Source organism: Nuphar pumila, chromosome 12, assembly GCF_984573655.1.
Source record: "Nuphar pumila chromosome 12, dmNupPumi1.hap1.1, whole genome shotgun sequence".
Classification (NCBI taxonomy): Eukaryota; Viridiplantae; Streptophyta; class Magnoliopsida; order Nymphaeales; family Nymphaeaceae; genus Nuphar; species Nuphar pumila.
In genome coordinates, this window is record NC_143260.1 from 94866619 (window position 1) to 94876802 (window position 10184).

The following is a 10184-nucleotide window of genomic DNA, read 5'->3' on the forward strand; positions in this document are numbered from 1 at the left end:
TCGGGTTAACCCACACTTGGTCGGACCTCCACACTTCATTTTTTATTTTTTTATTTCATTGTTAGAGAAACAGACTCTCAGGATCAATGTGTTGTACCCAATCCAGTTCAGTCTATGGATCCTATTCAAATCACAGCTGGAGTAGACAATCCTGAGATCCACATTTGAGATTTCCAGAACTGAGCCAAATTGGAAACTCTTAGTCATGAAGTTTGTTAGGGAAGAACTCTTTGAATTACCGACGGATCGAAGAAACAAACATGAGAAAAACCACCACACGAAGAATAAAGATTTTACGTGGTTGGGTAAGAATTGCCTATGTTCACGAGCCATCTTCTTTATTGATTTAGATACATGATACAAAGGAGGATGCCTTCTTTCTTAAATAGGAGGAGTCTATAAATTTTACATAAAGGCTACTAGAGTTGTTAGATACAAGGAGTCTAATGTAAAAATTATAGAACTACTTTAAAAGAAATTGCCTCGAAACTAATGCTCCTGAACTCTCACCGTACGGGTAGAGGGGCAACCCCCTTCCAACTTACCGTAAAGTTGAATTCACGAAAATTAAAAAACTTTATTTAAGTAGGAAATATGATCCACACACTTCCAACAAAGATAATAGTTGTAGCATTTCAAGAAACTCAAAAGCTCTTCAAGAAAGTTGTCAAATTCTCAAGAATCCTACTCTCATTGAGAAAGAGGTTGGTGTGTTTGTTCCTGCTAACATAACCTCTGTATAAAGGATTGTTTGATAAAATAGAGAAAGGTTGAGAGAGAGAGGCAGCCATTGATCGTGGATGTACATCACACTAACCAAACCATTGAGCCTTTGTGTGTGTTTCTTCTTGCTTGTGCATGTGCATTCCTTCTTGAACTGTGTTTTTGCATGGTATTAAAGCCATACAAAATCTCTCGCTGCGATGGATATGTCGACCTCTTCGTCACACTCATCAACTTCATCAGTTTCAACTGTCTGGTACATTCTAATGTGTAGGGATGGCAGTGGAGCGGGGGAAAGCGGGGCCCGCCTCGCCCCGTTTGGACCGGGGATGAAGGGTATGAAACGGGGATGGAGGCGGGGGTGGAGGATAAAATCCATCCCCGCCGCGGAGGCGGGGCGGGGGTAGTGGACGTGCACTTTTCCCCGCCCCACCCCGTCCCCACCACGATCTCCGCCTAATCCCCGCACCGACCACTTTTCCCCGCAATATCCCCGCCCCGCCCCGCCTCATCCCCGTTTGGACCGGGGATGAAGGGTATGAAACGGGGATGGAGGCGGGGGTGGAGGATAAAATCCATCCCCGCCGCGGAGGCGGGGCGGGGGTGGAGGATAAAATTTTGAGGCGGGGCGGGGGTGGAAACCTTGTCCCCCGCCCCGCCCCGCCCCACTGCCATCCCTACTAATGTGACCTTGTTGCAAAATCCAAACAATCTACAACAGTTTCTATCTATTAAACTTACCTCTGAGAATTACCTCTTATGGGAGTTGCAATTCACTCCCATACTTATCACGTATGACATGTTGGGACTAGTTGTTGACGGGTCAAAACCCGCCCCTCCTATGTTTAAGAATGGGACTTCTAAATTAACTGTTGAGTATATAGATTGTTTAAGAAGAGACCAATTACTTAGTTGGATTCTCTTGTTTCTTACAGAGCAAGTTCATAGCCAGTTGGTCAGCCTTACCTCTTCCTATGCTATTTGGAACACCTTGAAGTAGTCATACCTTGCTCACTCAAGGTCTCGTATTTATGCAACTGAAATCACAGCTGCAGGATATCAAAAATGGGAGAAAACCTATAGATAAATATGCTAAGGCCTTAGCACATCAGTTGACAGAGGTCTCAAAACCAGTTGATGATGAGGATCTTATCATGTATGTGTTGAAAGGTTTGCCTAGTGAATCCTCGCTTTCAAAACTACTAATAAGACCATAAGCAACCCCATCACCTCGGATCAATTACACAGTCTTCTCTTGGTCCAAGAGTCATGGGTCCAACTCAGATCATCACATCAATGCTCCTTTGGACAATGTTGCCTATTGTGATTCCAATAGCAGCCAATATCGAGGCCATGGAGGGTCTCAACATGGCGGGTTTCGTATCAGGCATGGTGGTGGAGGTCGATTTAATCAAGGAAACAACCAATATGTTTAACAAGGAATCAAAACAATAGGATAGTTTGTCAAATTTGTGAGAATCAATCATTATGCTAAGAACTGCTATTAATACACCAACCTTCTTGAAGGGAAGAATTCATCTCCACAAGTGTATCATGCTGCCCCACATGATGTTTCTGTCCTGTATGGTGATGAAAATTGGTGCCCAGATACGGTGCCACCCAATATGTGACCGGTGATGCACTCAGACTACCAAGGATCAGATTCCCTTAAGATTGGAGATAGATCAGGTTTGCCTATTCTTCATATTGGTTCCACCTAGTTCAAGAATGTCCTTTTTTTAATAATATGCTTCATGTTCCCAAAATTCACTAGAACTTACTTTCTGTTGGGTTGGGAACCGGATCTGCCCATGATGGGCGAGATCCGGACCCGGCTACCAATTGAGAGAGGGGCGGTTTGATAACCGCCCATCATCCCCTCTTCAAGAGGGGTTTTCTCTCTGATATGTGACAGAGACAGAAAAAGAGGAAAAATAGAAAAGAAAAGAAACACAGAGAGGAGAACTATGTGAAGGTGTATGCACAGTGCGTGCATAGGTTGAACAAAAAGGAGAAAAACGTGAAGAAGAAAGGTGTCTTCACAGTGATAGAACATCGTGGAGCATTTGGACTGTGGATACGCCGTTCTCTCCAAGCGAGGGCACACATCCGTTGAGCAAAAAAAAGCATAATCGATCATTCGCTTCCGCAACAACGAAAAGGTATGATTTAATCTCTACATTGGTATCAAAGCCATGTTATTTTATGTTGTTTTTTGCTTGCGGTAATATCCCCTTCGTTGAGAAAAGGTCGGGACTATATGTGTTCATGGTGGACGTTTGCGGGTAGGTCGTTGGCCTAGCCTCTGACCAGGCGGTCTGTTACAGCCGCAGATACTGCGACTAGGTCACAGATCTGGGCTGCAGCCATCCCTATTGCGAAGCATGCCCGACTTTGGGCCAGATCCTGCGGCGGCACTGGCCGGATTTTTTTTCCTTCAGCCTGCGGCATAGGCCGCAGACTCAGTCCGACCTGACCCGGCCCTGCGGCACAGGCCGCAGGCTCTTATGCTTCTAGCCTTGCTGCATAGGCCATAGGCTTTGTTATCCGGCCTGACCCGATTCTACGGTGAGCCACAGGCTTATTTGCTCCCAGCCCTGCGGCATAAGACACAGGCTCAAGCTGGTCTGTCTCTGCCTTGCGGCATAGGCCACAGGCCTAGCCCTGCCTAACTGGCCTTGCGGCACAGGCCGTAGGCCGAGTTCCTGGCACTACGACATAGGCTGCGGAATTTTTTTGGCTGAACCCTAGCAGGGCCAGGGTTCATGTGGGTCGAGGCATTTTAGCAAATGGTTGGAGCCACGGATGAGCCGGGCATTCATGAATTCATTTTATTATATAGTTTATTCATGAATGTGTATGAATATGATATAATCACATTGATTATACGATGGATTTTTTAAGTACTTTGGAAGCACTTACTCTATGTGTTGATATCTTGTTTTAAACAGTCATAACATAGTTTAGGTAAATATAATTATCTTAGAGAAAGTGGGAGATGATTGTGAACGTAGTGAGCTTTCGATTCCACACCTTGTGAAAATTATATGTAATCTAATCGTGTGCTTATGACTGCATATAGATGTACTAATGATTAGATCATAACATGCTTAAATAACATATTTGTGCATTATTTCACTCTTATTTTATAAGGACATGGCTGCACCAAATAAATCCATAATGGATTTAGTACTGATTGAGAAACTGAATAGTGATAACTATGACATATGACATAGAAAGATTCAGTTTACACTGGAGGAGGTTGAGGCCTTAGAAGCTCTCAACCATGCTATGGATCGACCTGAAATTGGTAATGGGGAACAATCTCGTAGGGACATGGAGACCTATGAGAAATGAAAGTGCATGAATACTGTTGCGCGTGTCACCATACTATGTTCTATGCAGAATGACATTATGTGCCAATTTGAGCATTATAAGACTGCTCAACAGATGTGGATGGCCCTTAAAGATAAGTTTGGGGGAACATCAGCCATAAAGCTAAGGAGGCTGACCATCAGGTTCGATTCATACAGAAAGTCCCCTTCAGCATACTATGAGTCAACATCTCAGGGAGATGACAAACATGATTAGAAAACTCAATAGTGCAGGGCATACCCTTACAGATGAACAACAGATCTAGGCTGTGATTCGTTCTCTGCCACACAGTTGAGAGCATATAAAAATTAATATGACTCATAACAAAAGTATTAAAACTTTCGATGATATCGCTCGTCATGTAGAGTTAGAAAATGATTGCCTTGAGGCGACTCAATCATCTAGCATGAGGGCATATGTGGCAGAAAGCTCTAAAAGGCCAAAATCTTTAAAAAAAAAAAATTTATGGACCAAGGAGGTTCAAGATGGGTAACAAGAAGGGACAAGACAAAGAACAAGAAAATAAGCCTTACCAGTGCTCTAGGAAGCATGAAAGCAAGAAAGATAAGGCAAATGCGAAATGTTTTAAGTGTGGCAATTTGGGTCACTATGCTCGTGAATGTCATGAGCAGAAGAAGGTACATTCTCTTAAAACTCATGTGTTATGTGCAAATGTTTGTAGTTGTGCACTAATTATTGAAACTAATCCTATGTGGATTGTAAACTCAGAAGTCACCGACCATGTGACCAAAGACCGCACAAACTTCGTCGAATACAGAAAAATGTCATCTAGTTCGAAGTGGTTGTTTCTGGGGAACAACACTAAAGCAAAAGTCAAAGGGATCAGGACTTACAAATTGGATTTGCGAGGAGGAGAATCTTTATTATTATATGATGTTCTGCATGTTCCAGAAATTCGACGAAATTTGATTTTAGTTTTTGCTTTGTCTATGTTAGACTATAAACTTGTGTTTGGGGATGTCAATATTGAAATAATTTATGGACAAACTTTAGTTGCTTCTGGTTTCTTGATGAATGGTTTCTATGTGTTGGACATTGAACTTGTAAGTTTGAATGTTAATGATGAATGTTTTTCACTTGTTTCAACTGCTAATAATATGGATGTGGATGTATCTGTATGGCATGCACGACTTGGACATATAGGGCAAAAGGGAATAGATAGGCTCGCACGAGAGGGTCTTTTGGGATCCCTTGCGAAGATTGAAATGCCTATATGTGAGCATTGCCTTGCTGGAAAGGCAACTCGATTACCTTTTGGAAAGGCAATTAGAGCAACCTATCATCTTCAATTAACTCATTCAGATATTTGTGGTCCAATGAATGTGGCAACGAGGCATGGAGCTTCATATTTCGTCACTTTTATTGATGATTATACACGATTTAACCATGTGTATTTAATTACGCATAAATCTGAATCATTGGATTGTTTTAGATCCTTTATGAACATGGTGGAGAATCAACTTGATCGTAGGATCAAGGCTTTGAGAACAGTTCATAAACATGAATATCTATCTAAACAATTCAAGAAATTGTGTGATAATAAAGGGATAGATAGACAATTAACTACTCCTCGAACTCCGCAACAAAATGGTGTTCCAAAAAGAAGGAATAGGACCCTCTTAGAGATGGTCAGGTCCATGATGGCACAAGAAAATTTACCCATTTTTTTTGGGTGATTGTTTGTTAACTGCTACTCATGTATTAAATCGTGTACCATCTAAATCTATTTCTTCAACTCCCTATGAATTATGGAAAGACAGAAAGCCAGATTTGGCTTATCTCAGACCCTGAGGGTCTACTGCATATGTCCATAATCTTTTCATCAATATGGAAAATTGGGTCCTAGGGGAAAGAAATGTATCTTTATAAGATACTGTGAACATTCAAAAGGATATGTGTTCTTAGGAGAGAATACTGATGGAAGTATTTCTGAGATATATTCTAGAGATGCCATATTTATTGAAAGTGACTTTCCTAAAAGAGGAGAGATAGAGCGTCACTTCCAGTTCTATGAATTAGATGATGAAGAACAATCTAAAGAAATTGTTTATCATGTTTTAGAGACACAAGAGGATGTGTTTATACCACTATTGGATAGTAGGAGTAACACTCAAGTGGATATCGATTTTGATGAAAATCTGGTAACTCGAAAGAGTTCAAGGAAGAGAATTCCTCGTCGAAGATTTCAAATCGAAGGGAAAGCCTTTGTGGTTATACTCCAAGATGATAATATACCTAAGAGTGTTAGAGATGCTCTATCTTGTCCTAAAAAGAATGAATGACACAAGGCAATGGAGGAGGAAATGAAATCCATGGCATCCAACGAGGTCTGGGATTTTGTTAATCTTCCAAAAGGAAGAAAACCTATTGGGAGCAAATAGGTTCTCAATATTAAAAGGAATGTTGATGGATCTATATTTGGATAAGAAACTTCATTATAGGTCATGTGATTGTAGACTTTATCGAGAGACCACTAAAAATCTTGTGTGATAATGAAGTTGTTGTGCCCTTCTCGAATAACGACAAGATCTCAGCCTCGTGTCGACACATGGAGTTAAAGTACTTTGTTGTTAAAGAAATGACTAAGAATCATTTAGTGTGTATTGATACAATACAAAGAAAATGACTGTAGATCTCCTTACTAAAGGGCTAGGACTGAGATTATATTCTCAATATGTAAAGGGGATGAGCCTGTTTGATTCTTTCTGATGTATGCCAATACATTATAGTTATATGTGATCATATTTATAAAACTAAATTGATTCTTTATGACTTTGTGTATTATTGATTTTGCATAAATGATCTCTCATTTGGGTAGAGAGAATAATAGAATAACAATGTTGAAGGACCAATAGAATGGGTCAAAGACCAACCTATTCATGAAGGTAAAACACTAAGAATGAATTATATTGGAGTACATGAAAATATAACATTTCATAAAGAGGTGTTGATCTTCATGACTCGAATGAAGCTGTTGTGTCCTTCTTGAATAACAACAAAAGTTCAACCTCGTGTCAACACATGGAGTTAAAGTACTTTGTTGTTAAATAAATGACTAAGAATCATTTAGTGTGTGTTGATACAATACAAAGAAAATGACTGTAGATCTCCTTACTAAAGAGTTAGGACTGAGATTATATTCCCAATATGTAAAGAGGATGTGTCTGTTTGATTCTTTTTGATGTATAACAATACATTGTGGTTATATGCGATCACATTTATAAAACTAAATTGATTCTTTATGACTTTGTGTATTGTTGATTTTGCATAAATGATCTCTCATTGGGGTAGAGAGAATAATAGAATAACAATGTTGAAGGACCAATAGAATGGGTCAAAGACCAACCTATTCATAAAGGTAAAACAGTGAAAATGAATTATATTGTAGTACATGAAAATATAACATTTCATAAAGATGTGTTCATCTTCATGACTCAAATGATTCATTCTTGTGATACAGGATATCATGTGAACTCACATGAAAATTGAATCGAGATAATAGTAAAACCTTGATGAAGTGTTTTTCCATGTCAATGGGTCAAGTGGAAGAATGTTGAAATATGGATAGGATCCAACCTGATGTGACCCGATTTTACATGAGTACATCATGGGATGACATGACTCATGAGAGTTACAGGGTAGTTATTGCAACTGTCCATGCAGGGTAACTACTGATAGTGATAACCTCCCACTCTAGGCTTTTCTCATAAGTCTATAATTAGAGACTTGGTTGCTTGATGAGAACAACAAAGGGGTATCCTCTTTCTCTTATTTGGGTTTAGGGTCCTACTCACCATCGACTTGACGACTTGGGGTCATCATGGGCGTTGATAGGTTGAGGAGAACGACAAACACGTGCGTACACTAGTTTCATCCATGACATCTACCACTATGTATTCCTGCTTTTACATTCTGGTTTTGTTTTTTAGAACGTCAACATCTGCAAGATCCAAAAGATTATTATCTAGAAGCAATCTATGGCATCTAGAAGTATAGACAGAAGAAAACATACCCATAGCAAGTATGAATAATCAATTCATAAATCCATATCTACCAGATATACAAGGAAGAACTTGCGCTACATTATGTAAATTGGTAAAAATTTAAACGCATAAACGGGCGTGCTCACACTAAAATTATAGAAGCACTCGTGTATAGAAAATGTAGGACAGACCATTCGCATGTCAGAGATCTTATTCTCATATCCAACAATCTTGCTGATGGCATTTTCTGGCCATTTCCCATCATTTGAATACTCAACCTGAAACAGAGTAATGGAGTCAATAAAGGAGTCCAAGAGTCACTGGGACCCTAGTTTGACAAAAACTTTAGGGAACATTTGTTGAAGAAATGACATGTTAATAACCTAATAACTAAGTTGAAATTCATGAGAGATGTTTCTCAGTTTTGTATGACCTACCTGTAGAAAATGTGCCACTTAGCTTGTATGCTTCTGATTTCGTGCCAAGAATTATTCTTGCACTTGGACTTGGTTGCTGCCTACGCAAAGTTTCAGCTGAGAATAAATCTGTTTTAGCATAAGAGTTTCTATTTAATAACCATGGTAAGGACATCCGATATGGTCATCCTCATTCAGAGAACCAAGATGAGGAGGGTAAGCAGTAGGAGCACATGTACTGTGGAAGCAAGAGGAGATCCAGTGACCACACCGAGTACCTTTGCAAGGTAGGTACTTGCTCGATGGAGCAGATCCAGTGATCGGGCTTGAGTACTTTGCAAAATACTAGGGCCACACAAAAACACAGAAACTAGCTGTACCTATAACGATTTTCTGTGTTTTGTGTTTTACAGAAAATCAGCCATTTTTGTGTTTTGTGTACCCCTTCTTGGTCGAGTTATCTGTGGAAAGACTACCCAAGGTGAGACTGCAAATCAATGTTTAGAGGTCTGTTAATATTAATATCAGAACATTGATTGAGATAATATACAAATTTCATCGGTAGATAGCCACACACAACATGCTTGGTCATTCCTAAATGCATTTCTTTTTCCTAAGCCATGGGAAGAATTCCGCTGTCACTGACCACATATTGTCTGGCCTTTGATTGGTAAAACCCTTGAGGTCAACTATCGGGTGGTTGGTAGGAGCTGTCAGTGCACATCTCCTAGTGGTGGGACGTTGAAGGTTTAAACCCGTTGAATAATAACTGTGGGGTCTGCCTAACCTCAACTTGTCTTTAAAAAAAAAACCTTGAAGTCTCCCCTGCCCACCATAAAGTACACCCAGCTCAAAAAAAAAATTTAGAGGCCCACTTTTAATAGGGATTCCATTTTCATTAGGGGCCCCCCAAAAATTGGAAGCCCTGCCCTCAAACTCTTACTATTAATAGGGGGTTCAAAAAATTCTGAAGCGCTGCCTCCGAACTCCTACTATTAATAGGAAAGCTATTTTAATTAAGGAGCCCATTTTTAATAAGGGGCTCAAAAAATTTAGGAGTCCTGCCCCCGAACTCCTACTATTAATAGGGGGTTCATTTTTTCCCTCCGAATCAAGCCCCCATAAAACACAGGTACGGCCCTGCCCAGCTTCTACGTTGCTGTAAGAGACAGCCCCCATGAGTTTTGAACTCGTAATGTTCCTTCAACTTGATAAAGTTCATGAGTTGCCCTTACCAGATGATGAGAAAAAGCCTCATGGGCTGCAAGATGCAGTTGATGATGTAAAAGTAAGACAGTCGCAATTTACTTTATTCGTAATTTCGTATGACACGGGTTTACACCATCGAGAAAGCTATTGTAAGTACTCGGTCTCTGATCCAAGGTGGTTTCTTAGTCTTTTGAGAAAAATATTAATGTTTTTATATCAATATTGTTATGTTATTAACGTGATATGTATATAATATATCAATATATTTATGATTTTTTTCGTAAGAACACAACTTTTTAATTTATCCCTGCATTTTCCTTTGTTGAGAAATTCCGAATGACGAGATCTGTGACCGTGATTTCGACCAAAAACCGTGATTTTTTTTAATTAAAATATTTTTTGATGCATTGTTGATCGCTAAATTTTGAACACGTTTCATTACCACAGAGGTGGATTA